General features: G+C 33.9%; 1 pseudogene; it reads right to left on the reverse strand.

Annotated features, from left to right (window-relative positions):
- Positions 1–7,398: 7,398 nt before the first annotated feature.
- LOC123252390 overlaps positions 7,399–22,239 on the reverse strand; it is a 41,031-nt pseudogene continuing 26,190 nt past the window's right edge.

Here is a 22,239-nt window from a genome sequence, read left to right on the forward strand (position 1 = left end):
CAATCCCCCCTGAGGAGGGTTTTGACAAACACATGGATCAACTCAGGCTACATTAATTTTCACTAAGAAAACAGCTTTATAAGAAAAATAGTAGTATAGCAGCTAATTCAAGAAAACCTTTGGGGTATAAAATGACACCAAGCATCTAGATCATTCTGGTAGAGGTAGATTAAGCTGAAGAGTTAAAAATCATCCAGAAGCTACTTAGACTTCATGGGAAAATGCTCCCTCTTGGGAGTCATCCAGGGGTACCACACCCTAGGAAAATCTTCCCATCTCCTCTGGTATGAAACTGTAATAGCTGTAAAAGGCATGTTTTTATATGTCTCATCCATTACATTTTTATAAATGCAGAGGTGGGGATATAATAGTGCTATAGCTCTTCACTTCAACTACTAAATGGACCCTTTACCTCTTGTTACAAATAACTCAAAGGCACTTTTATAATGGTATCTTCTCTAATCCAATCATATGAGGAGATACAAATAAAGAGTATGTACCAGCATATATAGCTAATTGTCAAAACTGTGTTAGTTAAAATCGCCTGGGGTTCTATTTGGAAGGATTGAACCTCAATATAGTGTTTGACAAACTTCTGTGGACCTGTGGGGGACCTTAAAACTATATTTCCCATGATTCCTCATGGCAGACAGGAAGTATGATGATGTAAGAGAGGGGATAAGACTCGTGGAGTCAGGATGGGTGGTCCCTCTTTAGCTATCTGGGCGCACGAAGATACGAAAGGTAAAAATGACTGAGGCGAGGTTTGAATAGGTTTCTTACAGGCATGTGGTCTAATGATTTTCATCTCTATCAGCATGGCTTTTATTAAAATACTATTCTCCCTTTTAATATCTGCCTTCATCATTTTTAATAACAACAAAACACAGTAACTTAAAGTGACATAGTACAGAACTTAGCAAAATAAAATCTTAAGACAAGCAATCAGCAAATACAATATATGTGAAAGGATACAGGCACTGAATTCAAGAGTCCTTTTTTTCTAATTCTAATAAAGAGACTTCCATAAAACAATGGAGTCTGAAAAGGCTTAAAAATCCACTTCCAAACTCTTTAAGGTTCCTTCTCTTCCCCAAAATCATTATCCATTTAGGTTCCTTTTTTCACACCTGTGGGATCTCCCATAGTGAGGGAGAATTCCGAGCTGAACATAGTGTGAAGGAATCCCATATTGGATGTATTGTAGAGACTGGGCAAGCCAGAATGGCAAGGGGGTAAGGGGAGATGATGTCTCCTCCCAATCACAAGGACCAGTACACCCAGTAAGAGTAGGAAGAAAAGACATCCTAAAACTGGGAGCTGTTTGAGATAGGTAATGTATTGTTCTTTCATTGAGTGAGTCATGCTTGCAATTCTACTTCCTGTTTGGAAGAGTAACTTTCCTTTCCCTTCCCCCTAGGGGTAAAATATCAGGGAGCAGCTTGTTTTCCCTGCCACGTGGATAGGGAGTTAAGAGGGATTGCCTAAGGGAAACACACCCAGGCTTCCAAGGCAAGCAGTGAGCAAGCACTCAGCTGTTGGCAATGTAAGGGAAAAAGGGATTTTATACTTTCTAAGCCTCCAAAGAGCAAGCTCCAATCAGCAGCAGCAACAGCAATAGCAGCAGCAGCAGGAGGAGCAGGAAGAGCACCCGGGGAGTTAGCAACTGGAAGCAGGAACACCAGCAACAGGCAGCTCAGAGGAGAGTTTCCTGGGGGTATGGGAGATGCCCTGGCAAAAGAACTGTGGTTTCTTTTAAAACTAATCTATTCAGAGAGAATTAAAGGTTTCTGAACTCCACTTCTGGTTGCCATAAATGTAAGAGTTAAATTAAAGTTGAATACTTCAAGTATTATTTTTATAAAGTTTATTGTCGGGATAATAGAATAACGTGACTAAGTTTTCCACCTGCTCAAAATGCCCCCTCAACTAAAGCCAACAGGAAGGAAAAGAGGGCTAGATATGGAACTCCACCCAATTTATATCCTGTCTATATTATCATGTAATGACGGGAAGTGAGTGGAGTTCTGGGAATTATAGTTTTTAGGGTAATAGATTCTAATTTCACAATAATTTGACTCTATATAATAAATTCTAATGTTGGAATAGAAGGGAAAGCTAAAGGAAGTTTAATTACAAATTATTATTTTCAAAATAATGGTTATATTTTATAGAAAATCTTTAAAAGTTTTCCCTGTTCTGACTTTGTATTAATAGTTACTTATTAGGATTAATATATTTTTGCCTTTTACTTTAATATTTTATTTATTTTAAACCTTCGTTTATTTTAAAGTTGTTAGTTCTAGAATCTCTTCCTTCCTTTCAGTCCTTCCCCACCTGCTGAGAAGACAAATGATAGATCAATCATACATGTGAAATTACACAAAATATTTCCATATTAGCCATATCACATAACAAAACAGAGAAAAAGAATAAAGAAAAGAGAGTGAGAGAGACAGAGAGAGAAGAGAGAGGGAAGGAAGAAAAGAAGGAAGAAAGAGAGGAAAGAAGGAAGGAAAGAAGGAAGGAAGGAAGGAAGGAAGGAAGGAAGAAAGGAAAGAAGGAGGGAGGAAAAGAGACACCTATTTATTAAGTACCTATTATATGCTTGCTAAATGTTCTTAGAAATCATTTGGCAAACTCTTTCACTTATAGATGCAGAAACTAGAGCTAGAGAAAATGAAGTAATTCATTCAGGGTCACAACAACAATAAATAATAAATGAAAAAGATAAAATACAAATTCATTATGTTGAGTACCAGCAGTCATTTCCTGGGTTCTCCTTCCTTCCCAATTGCTCTGTGAATGGAGATGTGACAGATGTGAGCATTTGGGTGGAAAAGTAGATAAGACTTGTCAACTAATTAGATAATTGGGGATGAGGGATAAGGGTAAGAAGTCCAGGATGTCATCCAGATTGTGAACCTACGTGCCAAAAGGATATCTAAAATACCAGAAAATGCATGATTATAATAGTTCCCTTATTGGGCTCTCAGACTTGAGTTTTACTACCTCTGATTTGATTTGATTCAAATCAGATTTGAATCTGATTTGATTCTTCTCAAATCTTCCAAAATGATATTTATAAAATACAAAGCCCTTCACTATCTTAATCCAATTGATCTTTCCAGGTTTTCTACACATTATTGTCTTTTATTAATTCTGTGATCCAGGGAGAGTGACCTTGCTTCATATATGCTGTGGCTCTTCATCTCAGACTCCTTGACTTCTTGCTTAGTTGAATTCATCCTTACATGATGCCTTTTCCTGATTCCCTTAGTTGCTAGAGTGTCATAAAAAAAACAACAACAACACAACAACAACCAACTACCTTCTATTTACTTTGTATATATTTTTTATATTCTTATATGTGTGCAGATACTTAAAAGAGTACCTATTCTTTTCTCTAATAGAATGCCAGTCAATAAGCATTTATTATGTGCCAAGCATTAGGGAAAGAGAATATACCAAAAAGTAGTCTGTGATCTTAAGGGGCTCATCTATATTTATACACATATATATGCATGAATATATACATGTGTATTTTTGTGTACATGTGTACATGTGTACACATATCTATTTATATATTAGATGAAAATAATCTGGAAAACATCAGGGGTTAGGCATTACAGAAGAGGCCTGATGAAGGTAGGATTTAAGCCATCTTCAGGAAAGTTGTAGAAATTCAAAGGCAGCTGGACAAGTTAGAGGATCTCAAGAAAAAGGTGTTGCCAATATATAGGCTTGGAGAAATGAGAGAGAGAATAGTGTCTTGGAAGAACTCTAAATTATTTGCCAACATGCTATATGATTAAACAAATTCTTATTGTTTGTTTGACTGAATCCCATGTCTATCAGACTGCCAAGTCAATTTTCTTTCCATTATACCTCAATGGCTCTCTTTTCAACTTTTGAAACAATGTGGTAGAAATGTCCCATCCTCAGAATCCCAAGGCTAATATTATTATTTGTATCTTAAAATTAATTTCTAAACACATTTATTTATGCTTTCGTGTATTCCTTTCCTATTATTCTATTTCTCCCTTCCACTATTTGAATTCAGAGACCCAAACACAGAGAGGAAACTATTATATGCTTCTTCCTTATCATTGGTATTAGCTATTTTGTTTATTTTGAAAAAACAACAGCAACCACAAAACAACTAATCTTCCTTAATGAAAATCTAAAGACTTCCAAGAGCCACATAATTTTCCTGTGGTCTGACTACTACACTTAATAAAAACTTCCCTTAGGGTTGTGTGTCAATGGACAGTGGATTCAAAGTGCACTATTTCATTCTATGAGCCTATGGATATGATATAAATAACTAGAATTAAGATCTAGGAAAAATAGTGCTTACATCAATAATTAAAACTAGTCAAATTTGAGAGAGGATGCTTTGTTTATAACATTTCAGAAGCTTCTTGCTTTTTTGCTATGCAACCATTTTTTGTTTTTTGCATCCTTTAGAGTTATACAACTGCAATCTCCCACGCATCAGTAGAAGAACAAATCTTATCACACCTTAGAAACGTACAATAAAAACTGCACTCTGAAACTGTCACTTTGCTTATGCCAATGAGCTATGAAATGCACAGATTGTGACATTAGAGGATTCTATTAAATGAATTTTCACAAGCCCCAGAGACTTTTTAATATTTTATTTCCTTTAAATAACAAATTCATGTTCAGTAGAACAATTACAAGTAATATACTGAACACTTTCACCAACTAACTCATTGAAAACATACGCTACTAGATTTTATTCTTTATTCCCTAATATTCTGGATGAGTTAGTAGGATTAGTTGCTTTACTTGCTCACTGCCAGGCATGCACTTATGTGCATTAACTCATTCATTATCCCAAAACACAACATCTCTATATTCATTTAGAGATGGGACCATGTGAGGCAAAAGTTTTTTATAATTTAGAAATTTCATTTATTTTAATTTAAAAAGTTTTCTATAATTTAGAAGATATGGTAGTGACATAGAAGGTGTAGTGGTACCAGGCTCTACAAAATAAGTTCTCACGTGGGTTTTAATCACCTGTGGAAGGAAGCTAAAGACTAAGGAATGGGCAAAGGGTTAAGGACTACGGAAAAAGAGACATGGGTTGAACAAACAGACTAGAGACACTGAGAGAGATCTTCAGCATTGTGTTAGCAGGCCAGGTCACAAATTACAAGATAAAGGGATAAGTACCAAAACAGCTGATTGCTGTGGGATCCATATTGCTGAGAGGGGTTCAAGCTGCAGAGAGGAGTTCAAGCTGCATCACAGAATTCCATAGGGCCCCCCAGAACTCTAAGAGAGGGGAAAGTGTTCAGGAACACTATTTTACAAATCTATCCTGTCTAGTGAAAAAAACTGACTCCCCCAACCCTGGTTTAGCCCTATTCAGATGAAAAGTCAGGCCTTTGAGTTTCCAACAGGACCTTTCAATCTTTTTGTCATCAGCTGCAGTTTTTCACAATAACAGAGGCTTAATTTTTAAGTTCAACAAAATTTTAACCCAATCCAATTTAAGGATTCATGTGAAAAATCATGTGAAACATTAGAAATATATCCATAAGTCTGGTCCATGAACATTTTACTCATTAGAGTCTGCTTTTGAATATATCTTTAATATCTTCATGATTCATTATAACCGAAATCCTTCAGAAGGGAATATCATGTAGCAATATGGTATATTATTTCATCCCAAATGAGAGAAAATTAGTGAAGCACATAAAAATGTTTGATAATTATGGTTTGATTTTGAAGATGAAGAATGTAAATGACAAAGAAATTGACTGACTGTCCACGTTCTTACTTCTTTTGCTTCTTTTGTTTTTAACTTACATGAGGCTTCCAACCTACATAAATTCCTTTCAGGATGTTTGCAGATGAAATATAGGCTAAATTGATTTAATGGAAAGATCCCAGGATTTTGATTCTAATTCCTTTGTTTGGATCAGTGGAGAATATTTTCCTTCATATACTGATCACTGATTTTTTACTGCTCTCTCCACTCTCACTCTGTTTTTGAAAATACAATCACTAAGTGTTGGATGTTTAAAGAAACAAATTTAAACAAAAACATTAAAAGAAAAGATGGTAAAGGCCAGAATGCAGCTGAACTCTCCTAATATTTCCCTGTCTTCTTTTATACTTCTTAATTCATTCTCTGACACTAAATATATTATTCCTTCATTTTACTGGCCATTTTAGAAATATGATGATACAAAAATATTTTATGTGTTGTTTGTCCTCAAGTATTGCACTGGTTTAGAGAATTTCTGATGGGGAAACTATCTGCCTATAAATATTTGCAATTCATCAAAATATTTTATTCTGAAAGGATTTTCTTGAGCTCTTGCACTATGTATAGAAGGCCAGAATTGCAGAGTTTTCTAACTTTAAAGACCTACCTTCTGTCTACTAGGTCACTTTATTTCTTTTGTAATCAAACAGGCACTATAGTGAACTAGGGGGCACTCTAGATATAGTGCCAGGTCTGATGTCAAATATACTACTCTTCTTGAGTTTAAAACGGGTCTCAAGATACTTTCTAGCTATGTGATTCTTGAAAAGTCTTTTCTTCAGTTTCCTCCTTTGAAAAATGAGCTGAAGAGGGAAACAGCAAACTACTCTGACATGTTTGCCAAGAAGACCTCAAATGAGGTCATGGAGAGTCAGATATGACAGAAATAATTCAACAACAATACCCAAATTCATGTATGTGCTGCAGTTGTTATAGTTTTAGAAAAGTACTTGAGGTTTTTAATGGAAAAAGTACTTATTTGGCACATAAAAATATCAGATTCTGTAATCTTTCTACAAAACTAGAGAAATATTTTTCCTAGAATACTTTATTCCCAGTAAGTCCTACATTCATATAAGATAATTTCTCTTTGCTATCCTCAAGACTAATGTGGATTGTGTTACTGCTCTTTCTCCAGCAACAATTGGAAAAAAATTCTAATCATCTTGAGCATCACAAAATGACAGACCTAAAGGATTAAGTCTAGTAGGACCATCAATCTAGTGTGCCATACAGTGATGGCACTGAAGCAGGATGCTTATCGGTGCTTGGGACACCTGCAAAATTGTGTTTGGATAAGTGAAACTCACTGAGAAATAGAGAGGAAAAGAAAAGGAAAATAATAATTTGGCCAATCTAAATTCAAGAACCATGTCTGAGAAAGAGACACAGAGAGAAAGACAGAGGTAGAAGAAGAGATTATAGTATTACTAGGAAGTAACCCTTGTGGGATTTTTTTTAACCTAAAGATAGGAGTTATGCCTTTTTTAAAAATAAACAAACCCTATCACACTTTATTGTTATTGATTTCATGAACAAGTCAGACAAATGAGTTGATTCCAGGCTTGGGGCCAGGGGGCTTCCCAGCCTTATCAAGTGCAGAATTGCAAACTGGCTTTGTTCTTGGCTGGAGCCCCCAGCATACCCTTCATAAGTCTTTATGTATGAGTTCAGTGGCTTCCAGTCAGAGCTGGATCATCCCTTCCTTCTATGCACATGGCCTTGCACTGGACCCCACTGAATTTGCTCATGTAGTGTGCCAGCTCTTAATACTTCACATCAGGGCTCTCATTCATTTTTCAGGAATGAATTTGCATGTTCCTGACTTTGGTTTCCTCTGTAGGCTCTGGGAACTCAATCTTGTGGTCCAGACAGGGAGCAAGGCAGGGTCCAGGAGGTCCACCCTATTTATATCAGTAATTATCTTGCCTTTGGTGTTAAGCTGAAATTCATTCATATATTTCAGGAGTTTCCAGCACAGTTCTCTGAACTTCTGATCCTGGACCTTCTTATTGTCTTAAGTGCTTGGTTCCAATAGTCCCTAGTTTGTCAGTGAATATAATGGAAGGCACTTTCCCTTTGGCCAGTACAGAGGCATCTCAGACAAGCTTTGCTCCATTCCCAGTTAACATATTACTAAGTGAGGGCCAGCCACTTTCAGAAAGGTGCTCTTGGTCTGTGCTGCACAAGTCTGGGCTAGCAGAATTTTTCCAGTACCTGGGCCTCCATACATTAATCCTCCCTTTGGATCTCTTTATGGTTCATTCATTAGCAATACAATAGCTACTACCAGTGTCTGGATGTGTTTATCCAGCCCTCCAATATCACTGTGTTGCTCTGTGGTCCTCTTATCCACCGCCATGACTTTCACATGGTAATCATACTCAGTGGGTAGAATCTCTAGGATCAGATAGGATGCTTTGTTTACTTCCACCAGGTCTCCAGACTTCAACTTTTCTGCATCAACAAAATTAGTCACTTGCAAGAAATAGGTCTGTCAAATAGAGATTTTGATGCCTGTGTGTTTGTCTTTCCACTGGGAGTCAAGGTCAGTGTTCCCACCATTTTCTTCTTGGTCATTGGGGTTAACACCCAACACATGTTTATTGATAGCTTTGATTTCTTTATCTGAAGACTGCCTATTCATATCCTTTGACCATTTATTAATCAGGTAATGACTTAGAATCTTATAAATTTGACTTAGTTCTTTATATATTTGAGAAATGTAGCTTCTTCATTTCTGATCGCCGCCATTTTGTCTCTTCCATATGCAATATGCTCCTGAGAGCTCACCATATTTATAATGACCTTAGTTTAGTACACAGCATAACTTGTTATATTCAGAACCCCCAAGCTCAAGAGACTCATAGACCTTAGCCTCCCAGATAGCTCTTATTATAGATGTGCACTATAATGTCTGGCTTACTAGTATTTTAATCAATTCTTTTCTACTCTGTATTCTAATTAGTCCTAATTCAAGAATCTCAAAAGTCACTAGATAGTCTTGGATTGATTAGGTTCTGTTAAATGCTTACAAAGAAGCTCAGAATATGTCCATGTATTTAAAAAACAACATCTGAGGTCCAATTTCATTATCTGTAAAAACATGCATAATAAAATTCCATAGGATCATATATTTAGAGCTAAACAATCTAATTCAACTCACAAATTATACAGATAAGGAAACAGAGGCCACAGAATTTCATCTAGTAAAGGAGAAAGATTTTTGAACAAACATTTCCTTTTGGCATTTTCCTAGGCCTCATTCTATTGACCTCTTCACAACTTTTAATATTATTGAGTATCCGGTCCTCTAGGATATACACTTTTCTTAGTGTGAATGTTACTTTCTTCTGATTGTTTTCTTATAAGTTTGCTTCATTAATCGATTATTGGTGGAGTTTTGAAATAATCCAGCCATTTTGGAGAGCAATTTGGAAACTATGCCCAAGGGGTTTTAAAACTGGGTATATCCAACAATATTACTACTAAGTCTATTCAAAAAAGAGATTTTTTTAAAGAGGGAAAATGTTATATGTGTTCAAAAATATTTATAGCATCTCTTCTTTTTGGTGGCAGAGAATGAAAAATTGAGGAGATATTCATCAATTGGGAAGTCACTAAACAAGCAGTGATATATGATAGTATTGTGCATAAGAAATGATGAGCGGAATGATTTAAAAAAAACTGGAAAGACTTACATGAACTGATACAAAAATGAAGTGAATAGAACCAGGAGGACATCGTAAGCAGTAACGGCAATATTATATACTGAACTATTGTGAATGGCAGCTATTCACAGCAATACAGTGATCCATGACGGTTCTTAAGGACATATAATAAAAAAATGTCTTCTGCCTCCAGAGAAAGAACTAATGGACTCTGAATGCAACCAAGGCATATATTTCATGTTATTTCTTCACTTTTTTGGTAGGAGTTCTCTTCTACAAAATAAACAATATGGAAAAATGTTTTATAGGAGTGCACAAGTAAAATCTTTATTAGATTTCTATAATTTGAGGCAGGGGAGACAAAAAGAAGGGGGATAATATGGAGTTACAAATTAAAAAGAAAAGAAAAAATATTAAAAAATGTTTTTATGTGTAATCGGGGGAAAAGAAAATATAAAAAGAATAGGAAACTAGGTGTTCAGCCAATGTCTAAACCACCCCTCAACATTTTAGCAGGCTACCTGTCATTTTCCTTTGATATCTGATGTTGAGTGTTGCTGCTGAAATTTTGCAGCCTGTTTGTAAGAAAATAAGTGTAGGTAAAACAAAAATCATCAAAAAAAATAAACAAATAACAGCAACACAATTAGAGAAGCTATAAAATTTTCATACAAGTCGATCGTTTTCTATTATTATTTTTTCTCTTTGAGATACAAACCCAGTAGTGGTATTATTGGATCAAAGGATATGTATGCATTATTTTATAGCCCTTTTGACATAATACCAAATTGCCCTCCAGAATGACTGGATCACTTCACAACCCTATCAGCAACACATTAGGTGTCCACCCCCACCCCCTATTTATAATTTCCCTTTACTTACATATTGGCCTATTAATGACCTATTAATGAATGAAAAGGCATTTACTAATTGCTTTTTATGTTCCAGGAACTCTACTAAGCACTAATATATATATGAATATTCTCTGCCCCCAAAAAGCCTTCTTCTTCTGATTTTCCTTTCTTCTATCAATCCTCCCCCTCCTTCTATCCACTAAGCTAAAACCATGAGTTTTTCAAAAAGCTCCTCTTCCTTCCTTTCTTTCTCCAATATTTTGTAAATTATAACAGTCTTAATAAAAGGATAACTCATAGTTTTATCTATCTAATCAACAGACAGACAAAGAAAGGTAGAGAGTAAGACAGAGAGACAGAGATAGTGAGAGGGAGACAGAAAGAGAGAGAGAAAGAGAGAGAGAGAGAGAGAGAGAGAGAGAGAGAGAGAGAGAGAGAGAGAGAGAGAGAGACTCTTGGGTTTTCTCATAGTTTATATCAGCTTTATTTGTATTATTTATATTTACACAAAGTATTATAGTTATATACATACTCTTTTCTGGTTGATTGAATTAATTCCCAAATATTTAATGGTGAATTATTGACCCCACAAATATGACTTTCAAGACTCCAAAATCTGTATTACCAGTTCTAATCCTAATCCTAAACCTTTACTCCAGTTTTACACAACCAATGACCATACAGACATGTCTACTCTGTTATATATCATTGGCACTTTATACTCATAAAATAAATTCAGAGCTAGAAAGGACCTATGAGATTTTCTCATTCAATTCTTTCATTTTCAGATGAGGAAAATGACACATAACTAATTAAGAAACTTAAACACACAGGCCCCTATCAATAAAAGATACTTTCTGACCACTTACTAAAAGACAGCTATGGCTAGAAGTTCATGATTTGTCTCTTGGAGATAAATGAGTCTAGAAGAAGGGGGAATGGAGCCAAGATGGTGGCATAGTAGCAATAAAAAGTTGGAATCATTTTAAGAATCTTCCCAAACCAACCATAAAATACTGCTTTAAGACAACAAGAGTCATAAAACCAATAACAAGAGGTAGTGAGGGGACGTGCCTGTAGAAAACAAAATGAAAAGTAGGCAGAGAGAGTCAATTTCCATGAGATAAGTGTGAATCAGAAGTAAAACTGTATGCACACAGAAAAGTGTGGGCCTACTGTCCCCCTACCTACTGTACCAGATTCCAAAAACTTAAAGTAAAAGAACTTTTGAAGTAATAAATAAGAATAGGAGTTGATTCTATGAAAATAAAATAAAATAAAAAATAGAGAACTGTTTAATTTGATTTTTAAAAAAAGAAGAGATAAAAAATGAAAAGGGCGATTTCACCTCTAATGAAGATCAATTAAAACAATCATTAAGACCTATTTTGCCTGATTATATGACAATAAATTTGACACATTAGGCATAATAGATGAATATTTACAAAAAATATAAGTTGCCTAGATTAACAAAAGAGGAAATTGAATACCTAAATAACCTCAGTTCAGAAAAAAATAATTAAACAAGCCATCAATGAACCCCCTAAGAAAAAATCCCCAGGGCCAGATGGATTCACAAGTGAATTCTATCAAATATTTAAAGAAAAATTAATCCCAATACTATATAAACTATTTGGCAAAATAAGCAAAGAAGGAATCCTATAAAATTCTTTTAATGACACAAATATAGTGCAGATTCTTTAGTCAGGAAGAAAAAACAGAGAAAGAAAATTACTGACTAATTTCCTTAATGAATATTGTTACGAATTTTTAAATAAAAATTAGCAAAAAGACTACATAATATACCACAAGGATTATTTACTATGATTAGGTATGATTTACGAAAATTATCAATATAACTGACTATATCAATAACCAAAATAACAGAAATCACTTGATTATTTCAATAGTTGCAGAAAAAGCTTTTGACAAAATGCAACACCCATTCCTATCAAAAACACTAGGATGCATAAAGTGGCCCTTCCTCAAAATAATAAACAGTATTTATTTAAAACCATCAGCAAGTATCATCTGCAATGGGGTAAGTTCAATAAGTTCAGAAGTGAAGGTAGGATGCCCATTACCACCTCTATTATTTAAAATTTGTTAGAAATGGTAACTTTAACAATAAAAAAAGAAAAGGAAATTGAAGGTTAAAATAGGCAATGAGGAAATTAAATTATCACTCTTTGTGGATGATATGATGGTATTCTCAGAGAATCCTAGATTATCAAGTAAAAAACTAGTTGAAATAAATTTAGCAAAGTTTCATATAAATTATCAGTATTTCTACTTCTATCTGAAAAAGCCAGTAAGAAGACTTAGAAAGAGAATTTCTATTTAAAATCATTCTAGACCAATGATGGGCAAACTACAGACTGCAAGCCAGATGCAGCCCCCTGAAATGTTCTATCCAGCTGCAGGACATTATTCCAAATCTGACGAATACAATAAGTAGGATACAATACAATGAAACTTCGAAAGAGTTGCCTTAGAAACAGACTGACAGATGAGCATTTCCTTTCCTTTGGCCCCTTCTTTAAAAAGTTTGCCCTTCACTGGTCTAGACAATATAAAATACTTGGTAATGTATTTGCCAAGGTAGATGTAAAGAGTGATATTATAAGTATATTAAAAGAACATAAAATTGTTTACCTGTTAGAACTATAGAGGAGAGATTTTATGAACAAACAAGATATAGAGAACATTACAAGATGTAAAATGAACAATTTTGATTATGTCAATTTAAAAAGGTTCTGTACAAAATCAAACCAATGCAATCAAATTAGATGGGAAACAACAAACTGGGAAAAATTGTCTGACAGATTTCTCTTATAAAGGTCTCATTTATCAAATATATAAAGAACTAAGTCAAATTTATAAGACGATCAATCATTTCTCCAATTGACAAATGGTCAAAGGATAAGAATAGGCAGTTTTCAGATGAAGAAATCAAAGCTATCAATAATCATAAAAAATATTCTCAATCCCTTTTTATAAGAGAAATGCAAATTAAAAGAACTCTGGGTTACTTACCTCACACCTATCAGAATGGCCAATATGTCAGTAAAAAGAAATTATAAATGTTGTGTGTGTGTGTGTGTGTGTGTGTGTGTGACAAAATCGGGACACCTAATGTGTTGCTGATAGAGTTGTGAAGTGATCCAGTCATTCTGGAGGGCAATTTGGAATTATGCAGAAAGAGCTATAGAACAGTGCATACATATTCTTTGAACTAGTCATATCACTACTGGGTTTGTATATCAGAGAATAAGAAAATAATAGGAAATGACACACTTGAATGAAAATTTTATAGCTTCTCTTTTTGTGGTGGCAAAGAAATAGAAATTGAAGGGATGGTTCATCAATTGGGGAATAGCTGAACAAATTGTGGTATATGATGGAGATGGAATACTATTATGCTGTAAGGCATGATGTCTAGGATAATTTCAGAAACAAGTGGAGAGACCTTCATGGACTGATGCAGAGTGAAATAAGTAGAACCAGGAAAAAAACATACATAGGTAACAGCAATATTGTGGAATAATGAACTGTGAGAGACTGCTATTATCAGCAATACAATGATCCAGGATAATTCAGAATAACTTATGACAAAAAATGCTATTCACTTCCGGGGGGGGGGGAACTATTGGAGTCAGAATGCAGATGAAAACCTATGATTTTTTAGTTTATCAGGGTTTATATTTTGAGGCTTTGGTTTTATAAGATTACTCATTTACAAAAATTAATAGTAGTAGATCATATAACAGGAAAATTGTGGAAATTTGTTATTATATATAATTCATAGAAAACAAAAGAAATAAATATAAAAAAGTCTAGAGGAGGAGTAGAGGAAAAATAAGAAGGAAAGATGGTGCTGGAAATTAAATTACAAAATTAGTTCTTTTTGAATTAAGGGTAATGGATATTCCTTCTCTTGTAAAAATAGAAATTCTTAGATATGGAAATAGCAGAGAAGCAAGGAAAGGGCTGAGGAAGTGGTTAAGTAGAAGAAATAAGACTTCATCATACTGATCAAATATGAAATGCTAATTCATCTTCTTGTAGACCTCAAAGAAAGGTTTAACAGCAGTTTGGTCAGGCTTTGGGCTCAGTGAAAATCTTAGAATCACTTATCTCTATATATGATAATATTTGATACTAGAATAATGTTCCTAAAGACTTGTGAATTTATGGAATGAACAGTGCAATAAAAAGAGAAAATACTATTGTTGTTCTATATTAACGTAAGTCTTCTATCTTCTTTTGTTATATTACACACTGAAATTTTTTTGGTTTTGATTTTGGTTTTCCAGAAAAAACAAAAAACCATGAACGAATCTTCCAGAAAAAAAATTTCAATTAAAAAATACTTTTAGTATTTGGGTTATGTTTCAAGGTTCACAGGAATATTTTGTAGAACAACTCCTTAAGTGGATCCACTAGCCACTCATAAATCTGAAGTCTCCAGGCAAGAATGTTAACAAAAGGCATAGAAAAGTGATATTCTCTTACATTCAGATACATAGGACCAGGTACCTTTTCTATTTTTTTCTAAATATACCTATAATAATTATTCCAAAAGCAGGAACATTTCAGTGAAAGGAACAAAATAATATTAAGTAAGGAGAGAAATGTTAATTATCTGTTATGCTCAGCAACCTTTCTGCTTCAGCCGTTTCCTCCATTGTTCATGGTATATCTTTGTCACCTGCATTAATAAATTTTTTCTTTACTAGTATTCTTAAATCAAACTAGGTTTTTTAAAGAAATAAGATGATTTTAATGCAAGTTAAAAATCAACACCAACATTTTTAACCTTCTTGCTTGCTGAAATTTATTAACTTCCCCTCCTATATTATATTATAGCTAAAAATATGTTTTTTAAAATATCATAATACATATAGGATAAAATACATGGGGAACATGAACTATACTTTACTTACATATGATATTTAGAAAATTCATACCATAAATAAAGAATTTTGATCCTTATTTTTAAAATTGTTTCCATAGCACCTTCATTTTCAAAAAGCTCCTTTTCCCTTCCTTTCTTAATGAGCCATCCCCTGTAACAAGGATTAAAAAAGAAATGAGAAACAAATGAAAAAAATTAAACAAAATTAACTAAAACATCAACCAAGTCTTATTTGCAATTTCCAAAATTACTGTTCTTCATTTTTGGAAAGAAAAGGGGAAATATATATTATTTCATTTCTTTTCTGGAATCAAGTTTAGTCATTATAATTACCAACATTTCAATATTTTGGTGTTTTTTTTCATTCATGTGGTAAATAATTTTGATTTTTTTCTTCCTCCCACCTCCACCTCATTCCCTTAGAAGGCAGGTTGTATGAGACAGGTTGAACATGTATGATCATTTAATACATTTTTCCCTATTCATCATGTTGTGAAACAAGACACGTATTGCTTATATTAGAGAAAAATTCTTGGATGAAACAAAGTGAAGAATGGTATGTTTCAGACTGCATTTGGATTGTCTCTTCCTTCTATGGTGATGGATCTCCTTTTTTGTCATGAGTCCTTTCAGGTTGTCTTTGATCCTTGTCTCAATAATAGTTAAAACATTTATAGTTAAGCATCCTACATTATTGTTGTTACTCTGCACAGACTTCTCATTCTGCTCATTTTACTTTGCGCCACTTCAAATAAGTCCTTCCAGGTTTTCTGGTGATCATCTTGTTTGTCATTTCTTATGGCATTAGTGGCATAGTAATGGATCAATACTGCATTAAATCATATGCCACAATTTGTCCAACCATTCCCAACTGACAGATCTTTGCTACTACAAAAAGAGATGGTACAGATATTCTATAACACAGTTTATGTTCATTTTTTCTTGATCACCTTAAAAAATAAGCCTAATAATGATATTATTTTTTTCATGGCTCAATCACAGTAATGCACTAACTGATTAATTTTCATACTTGATGAATCAGCTGATAGTGAGTCTTTGTCAGATTCTGGCTTACCATGAGAAAAGGGACATGATTCCTGGATTATTAACAAGGAGGTATTCAAATGACAAGAAGTAAAGTCAAGAAGGAATTCCTGGGGAAAATAATCGGATATAAAGAATTAGTCTTCAAAATTCAAAACAAAAAATGCAGAAATCTGATCAGGGTTAGTTTAATAAAGCTTGAATTTGAGTACTTACCCCGCCTCACCACCCAAATCTTACTTTCTTTTTGTTTCTCTTCAGTAGGTGGATGATCATTGCTGTAGGAGTTTCAGCAAAGTATGTATGAACCTTTAGATCATAAGTTGATAAAATTATAGATGTAGAACTGGCAGATCCTTGGAGGCTACTTGGTTCCATCCCACTTCCCACCTCCACTTAAGAGATGATGAATAAAAAAATAATGATAATCTTGCCTAAACATTTCTACATGAAGGAAGTCTACCATTTAGAATGTGAATTTATGACTTTATCATTTCATGTATTAATTTTACAGCTAGTCAAAAATATTCATTCCATTTTACCTAAACCCCCTGTCATTCATAAGAAATGTCAAATTATCTATTTTATTTAGTATAGCAAGGAGTTTTCTTAAGTTAAATAAGTCAAGCTATGATGTGCCAGTCCTTGTTAGATAAGATAAGACAAAGAATAATATTTCTCTTAGGATCATAGGCTCTTAACTGTTAAATATAAGAAAAATGAATCAACAATAAAGATATTTTCTGGCAATTCAAAAAAATCTGTGTTCAATGGGAAAGTGAAGGAGAAATTTACATCTAAAATGTTATATTCCTTTAATCAAATGGCATTTATAGTTCAGATACCTTCCCCACCTATTGGGATCCCCTAGTGTGATGAAAAATAATTTAAAAAAATGCAAAAAAAAAAACAACCTTGAACTAACTCATAAAGAAGACAGTTCTTTCTCATAGAAGAATGTAAATCATATATACTAAAGAAGCCTTCTTGTGAGAATTATATTAATTAATAATTTAATGCAATTATCCATTTTTAATCTGACTTATTACAACTTTATCATATATCAAATATTTTAAATCTGATTTTCTTTAGTGACACTACTACTGATTGATGTTAATGTACTGCAGGACTAATTACTCTGTCCTGGGATGTAGAGAGGTTGAGTTGAGATTAGACAGCAGCTGCCCTTTATAGTTTCTGTTGCCCCTCTATCACACAATATGGATGTCTAATAAGTATCTGTCAAAAGAATACCCATTCTGCTATTAGAACTTCTCAATTCCTAGTCTACTACCAATATTTATTCAAAAATAGCAAGTTGATTGTTGCAGTCTAAACTAAGCAGTCTATGGCTTCTTTTTATTGGTTCAGTGGAAAATTCATTCAATGCCTGTGGATTCAGAGGACCTGCATTTAAACCCCATTTCTGATTCTTCTTATCTTTGTTTCCTTGGACAAGTCATTTAGCTTCCTTAAACCTCAGTTTCATCAGCTGTAAAATGGGGTGTGGGGTTTGTTTCTCTCTGATTTTCAATATCATATATTAAGGCCATGTGATATTTCCAAAAGGACTTTAATAAGAACGTATATAATCTTATTCCAACATTTTACAACCAAGGAAGTTATAATAATATCCCTGTGACACCTGGATCATTATGACTATAAAAAATTTATTTTGCATATATTGATGGAATCCCCATTCCCTTATTGTGTAGGATTTGTAGTTTCATTAATTAATTCACTGGTGAGATAAAGTAACTTCCAAAAAGAAAAAAGGATTTACCATCAGTAAGTTATTTTAGCTTGCCAAGTTCAAAGCTGGACCAAGAGGCACGGCGTAGGGAATAGGACAATAGATTTGCCGTACAGAAAGAACAACTGGGCTCTAAGCTCAGCATACAAGGCATTTGCAGCAAGGGTAAGAGACTTACCCCTGGACCAAACTTCTCTCATCTACATAATAAGTGGGTCAGATTTCCTCGCCTTTATAATCTCTTCTTGTTCTACTATGATCCTAGGTGGAAATAGAAACCTGAAGGAAAAACAGCAGTGAATTAATCACTTTCAAAGTGAGGCGGGGAGTAGGAGGGGAAATAAATATTAAGCTGAATTAGCATGCCAGCCAAAGGGATAAAGGAATAAAATGAAATGTCTGATTTTTTTCCCCTCAAAATAAATCACTACTTTTACCCAAACACATCCCTTAAATTTTACATGTATCAATCTAGCCCTAAGTTCATTCTTGAAGGTATGTAAAGGGAGCTTGTAACACATTGTTTAAACAGTTCAATATCCTCTGCACGAAACTCTTGGAATTTAATAAAGTCGCTATTGATTTCTTTTCCCATGCTACAGTGTAGGAGATTTGTATTTTTAAATTTGGAAAAGCTAGACTATATCTACAGAAGCTGAGATCACATCTTAAACCCAAGTTAAAAACATTGGAAAACACACAAAACAAATTGGGTCCAGAGGTCCAAAAGTTTTCTTAGCTAAAGGAAGGTACTTTTTCTCTTGGGTTGTTCAAAAAATACCAGTATGTTAACAAGAAAATTTAAGTCCCTATTTGTGTCTAGAATTACACTACACACTTTTATCAAAGTAGAAGATGAGATGCATGCCCTTGGGCATTCTATTCTACTAGGGGAGATAAGATTTACATGGATAAAACAAGGTAAGAAATTGTTTTCTAAATTACATATTCTGGGCTTCAGATACATAGGAAAGTTAACCAGCTAAGCTGGATTATTCTTGGAAGAGATAAGACTAGGTTTAGAGTAGGTACAGGATTTTTATAAGGTTGCTGAGACAAGAAAGAAGAGCGACATGGCCATGGTTGTGATGGAGGGAAAAGGGACACATTCAGAATACTTAGGGAAGAAGGAAGTGGCAGAATTGGAAGGTGACTGGATACCAGAGTATAACAGGCAATATTGACTTTTAGATATGGCATTGCAACAAAATGAAGTATGTATAGAACAATCAGCAGTCACAAAAAGGGGATTGTCACCATTGCATTGAAATGATATTCAATGAGGATACAATAAGATAATGTGGTTTTGTGTGGGGAAACAAATTTGTTCAGTAAGGCAGGATGTGGTGACATGAGAGTCTTGGAATACTTGGAAAGTTTGGAGAGCACCTAACTAGATCTGGACATTTTTTAAAAAATTAATTAGTTAATTATAATTTTAAAAAAATGTCTTTAGGCCACCAAGAAGCTGCTACTAAAGGAAATGCAGCTTGAGCCTTCACCCTTGGACCAATCAAACTCCATCATCTCATTTAACCACGTTGATCTGGGAACGGTGTTTCTGAAGGTAAAAGGAGGAAGCGGACACAGGTGGGTGGCAGAATGGGTAGAGAGTTTACTGAGAATCAGGAAGACATGAGTTACAATCCAGCCTCGAATCTTTACTATCTGTGTGATCCAATTTGATCTCCAATGGTTAGCAAAGACATTTATATAAAGAAAGCACTTAATTAAAAAAAAATCTATTCATTCATTTCTTTCCACTGGAAGGGAATGCTTAGTGAGTAAAATGGATCCATGTCAGAAGAAGGAAAGGGGCACAAAAAGCAAACTTTTAGCTTCCACAATTTTGTTCAGGACTGACTGACTTTAGATCTGACCAAAGAGAGGAAACTTAAGGATTATGTATTCTTTTCACAAATAAGGTAACCCAAAAAAGGTTGCATGATATTCATAAAGTCATGAAGCTAATAGTAAGTAGCATAAATCAGTAGACTAGAATTTATCTCTCTGAGTTCTGTTAAATTACTACTTCACTACCTATATTTTCCCATTGAGATAATAACGTAGGCTGTTTCCTAGGATTTGAAGAACTCTCAGCAAGACACTTAACCTTCTTGAGCCTCAGTTTATTTATTTACAAAAGTGAGGACTTTGTAGTAGATATTCTCTAGTGTTCCTTTACACTTTCCATCTCTTTATCTATGATCCTGAATCTCTTCTGATAGATCTTCTGTAGTAGAAATAAACATATATTTAATCAAGGATATAAACAAAGAAAATATATATATATGTATATATATGTATATAATATATAATATATATGTATGTATATTTGTGATCTATATATTTTTAAATTCCCTCCAAATAAAATTTAAATATATTTTCCCAACATTTCTACCACTGCAAAGCTTTCCATTCAAACATTAAAATATGAGATTTATATGAAGCATTCTACAAAAGAGGAAAATGCAAATACAATGATATGCCTTATTGCAATTCTGAGGCATAGACACAGAATCATCCAAAAGAAAATTTAAATACTCTCATCTGTCAGTTTAATTCTCCAAAGCTTCAGAATATATCATATTTAAGACAGCTGATGAGTTTAATTTACCTAATTATCCATTGTTCAAAGGTAAATTGAACAAAAATATCCAATTTAAAAAACGAGTGTAAGGACTTTTTCCGTAATCTTTTCACATATTCTACTCAAAATAAGGGAATGTCATCTGAAGAGGTCATGTCTTTAATCTGCTAGAATTAAGTATCCTCATCTGAAGAGAACCTCCTATCTCTTTAGAGTAAAGTATTTGGACCATCTCCTAAATGTTTTGGCCAGTGCCTTCCATTAAATGCTTAATGTATGCTTTAAGATAAATTCTACAATTGTAGCTTGTCACCAGTTATAGTAACAATGAGTTGAAATGTATGCAAAAAATGCTTTCCACAATTCTGTGGGTATTCCCCTTTAACTAAATTTGCCTGCCGAGAGTTTCATCTGTGTTCAGCTTACATAAATGTCTCCCCTTTCATGCTTCACGACTCACATCATTACCCACATTTTATATTGTTTGCTTTGCTTTCCTTCATCATAGTACTCTACAAAGTTGCCACTGTATTTTAACCAGGCCATTGTGTTCTATGAAGCAGATGAAAAATATTCTTCCTTAAAACTCCTTTTTCAAAAATAAAATAAAACTGAAGAAAATCTTGTTGATACTAATAAGGTCACAATGGACATCATGGACCCCTGCAGCAAAAAATTTGACAAATACTGTCATTTCCAAACCCAAGGAAGTTACAGACCACTAATCCAGGATCAGCCAAATCCTGATTTAAACCTCTTTTCCTTTTGTTCTGCCAACTCAGGATGTAGAAACTACAGCTAGAGCACCCTGGTTTATTTTCATAGCAGAAATGGTCATTGTAGATCAAATTAAATCCTCAAATCACCATTATCCAAAGTTGTCACAATTAGTATTGTTTGTCCTGCTTATAACATTTGTTATTTCTAAATGTCATGACTGTATGAAAGACCTTACACTCAGAACAGATTCTTACAGAATGTTTGAAGGCCTTAGGAACAAATTTAAAATTAGAAACATTACTTTATATCATTCTTCAAAAGAAATAACTCATTGTCAACTGAGTATTACTATTTAAAATTCACTGTATGGTATGGAACAGTATCCTTAATACCATGGCAAGGTTAGAATACTAGGGAAAGAATCACAAACTGAAGGAGTCAAGGAACAAAGCAGGATCTGGAATATCAAAGTGCACAACAAAAGAATAAAAACAAGTATTGATAGTCAAAAAAAAGTTGAGAATAAAACTTATCAGTGGAAGCTGGGGATTAGGGAAGCCCAAGAAAGACTGATTAACAGGAAGAAGCTCCAAGATTTTAAGAGCTGTGTTCAGGTAAGGTGATCATGTAATCATCACTTTTTAACAGTATTTTTTTCCTCCTCTTATTTATATCTGCCATGAAAAATGCTTTGAGCATCAAGGGTCACCATCCCTTCACTGTCCCTTTCCTACTTTGTGCTTTTAAATTTGGACCTCTAATTTATCAAAGGATACAATTTGGCAACTGCTAAATTCACACACACACAATTATATATATACATTTCCAGGCTTAGATTCTTATTAATAATATATATATATATATATATATATATCTCCCAGAT

Source organism: Gracilinanus agilis, chromosome 6, assembly GCF_016433145.1.
Source record: "Gracilinanus agilis isolate LMUSP501 chromosome 6, AgileGrace, whole genome shotgun sequence".
Lineage (NCBI taxonomy): Eukaryota > Metazoa > Chordata > Mammalia > Didelphimorphia > Didelphidae > Gracilinanus > Gracilinanus agilis.